Here is a 2695-nt window from a genome sequence, read left to right as displayed (position 1 = left end):
TAACGCCTTACGATTTCTTAATAGAAATTGATGGAAAGGCTTAGTATAGTGAGGTTCAGTCAAATGCGGATGCGGAATAAACCATTTCCGATAAAAGATAAGAGTCGAACGCTGACGATTTGACGTAAACTACTATATGTTACTTAAGAAAGCGAAGGAATCACTAAAATATTTATTAATTTCAATTGCGAGTGACTGAATTCGTTTTTCTTTACCGTTATGAACATATCTTCGTTCCACCGTATGTCATCATCAATCGCTCTATTGCAGTCTCTGCATCAGCCCTAGTTGTTTTGTGTGTTAATAACCGCGAGACTATTTTATTGCTATCCCAGTGTACGCTAAGCCCAAGTTTACTGGGAGGACAGCTTTAGCTGGCTGAACAGTCGAACTAATGTTATTACAGCTGCCAAGGGACCCACCACCCCGCCCGACTTATATCGCTAATGTCCTTGACTCCATAGTCCGCAGCTTTTGGCTAAATGAAAACGAAGGTGTTTGCAATCCTGGTGACTGGCGGTCTTCGCAAAGTCGGCTGAAGAATCGATGTGTTTTACAATTATCATAAGGACTTATGAAGAAACAATTTTTCATTGATGTTCGAACTGTCGCTCACGGCACACACAGCAGTCTTCTCCGCCTTCTCCTTCCATTCCACTTTCCTGTATTTCCTCGAGAAAATGTACATACGCGGCATGCGTTCACCAGATGCACTAACACAGGCCATTACGCTAGTGTTCTCGCGGTCACGGGATCGCTAGATATTCGCCCTTAATCCTTTTGGGCAAATAATTCGTTCTCCGCCATGTCCTTGAGGGCATATACCTGTCTCGTTGCAATTCCAGATGCCCTCAGGTTTGTCGGCCAGGTTAAACTTTAGAAGGACAGCCTTGAGGCTGTTGAAATAGTGCAATACATTATCTAGAGTTGAAGCCTCTGCTCGCTTTACATCCAATAACTGTGATCGCCGAGTAGAAAGCTGCTAACCAGCGTGTTACGTAGGTGTCATTGGGGAAATCGTCTGGAAGGGGGCGGGTTCCAGCTATCACGGCGGCTTCATGGATCATGAGCGCAATTCATCGTATCCTACGCACATCCTATGCAGTGCTCGGTACTCGATTATCTTGACAAGCCCTCTGTCTCCGCCATCTGAGATGTACCGGAGCTGTGGGCTTGTACGATCCTGAATAGGCACGAGTCCAAGAATACGCAATTGAAGGGGCTCGCGGGACACTTTGTAGACTTTAGACGCAACACGAATGTTCATACCGCCTCTAACTGCTGTCATCGCTGATATCCACGTATCGAGAGGGACATCCTTCATCGCTCCCCTTGGGGGGAAATAGTGAGCGTTTTGTGCGAGGACAATATTCGCGCAGGCAGCGAACATCGCAGAGCTTACTTAATTTTCGTTTTTGACTTAATTTTTGTATGTGGGGCAGGTGACCCGAAATATGGCGGGCACGGATACGTGACAGCATCGGCAACGCTCCCCTATCGATGTGGTGGTGACACGAGGGAGAACGCTCGCTCAACTGTATCTTACTGGGACGCTCACTGTGGGTAATATGCGGTATTTTATTATTTGTAAGGCCTTACTGAATAAAACACAGCGCCTAAAAGATCTTGAGCAAGTCTATGATGATCGCCTTCAACGCCGTTCTATCGGGGTTATCAATACAAAACCCCGTGATGATGATATTTATGATAACACGAACAATTGATATGTGTCGATCGTGATGATCAACACATATCATTTGTTCGTGTTATCATAAATGTCAGAGCTCCTCTGCGCGCGAGGTCTTGGCACTGGAAAGACTGGCCGTCCTCCCAGACCAAAAGGTCGCCTCTAGTGTTGAGTTTCAGCATAACTATTAATTATAGGTTATAGAGTTAGCGATTCCTATCTGCGCCAAATGAATTTCACGTGTTAGCCCTACGGAGGGTATGCCACCACTAATGACTAGAGCAATACCATAAAACCTTGAAGTTTATTAACAACTCCTTCACCTGTCGAGCTACAATAGCGTTTGGATAGATCAAGAACAGCTTTTGCTGCAAAAAAACATTACCTCTAACAGTGTCGCTCACGTTATAACTCGCTTACTATAATATCGAATGACAAAATGTGGAGCTACATCTGCAAAAAGTATGCTTCCTATTGGTGATTTGCGATCGGTACGTCTAATCTCAGTGTCTTGTTTTTGGAACTACAATCAATCGACGGACGGAGATATTCGATAGACAAAATACGAAAAACACCCTAAGAATTGGTGCTCAGCACCAACGATTGTTCGGTGCCACCTAGATTTGGTGGGAGGGGAGACTGGGCGCGTCGGAAACCACTCCAGATGTGTCCACCACTCCCGATATGTGGGCCACACCAGATGCGTGCACCACACCTTTTGCCATTTTGGAAATCCTGCCCCCTCAGGCGCCACCGGCACAAGTCGCGCGGAGGACGTTCTCGCGGCTGTCCTGAAGGACACAGACCACTCCCACGAGCAGCAAGCGCGTCATTCGCTGCCTTACATCCAGAGCTCGCCGCTCCACCGCCTCCAGCTGAACAGTTCCTGTTTCCTGAAGGGATATGAACCCGAAAGGGCGGCCAGAATTCTCGCTATTATAATAGGAGAAACCCGTAAGTGAGCGACGCACGGACAGCAACACACGCCGCGTTGGGTTGATGATCGCG

Source organism: Phytophthora parasitica, assembly GCF_000247585.1.
Source record: "Phytophthora parasitica INRA-310 unplaced genomic scaffold supercont2.35, whole genome shotgun sequence".
Classification (NCBI taxonomy): domain Eukaryota; phylum Oomycota; class Peronosporomycetes; order Peronosporales; family Peronosporaceae; genus Phytophthora; species Phytophthora nicotianae.
The sequence above is the reverse complement of the archived record's forward strand: the minus strand, read 5'-3'. Positions refer to the sequence as shown.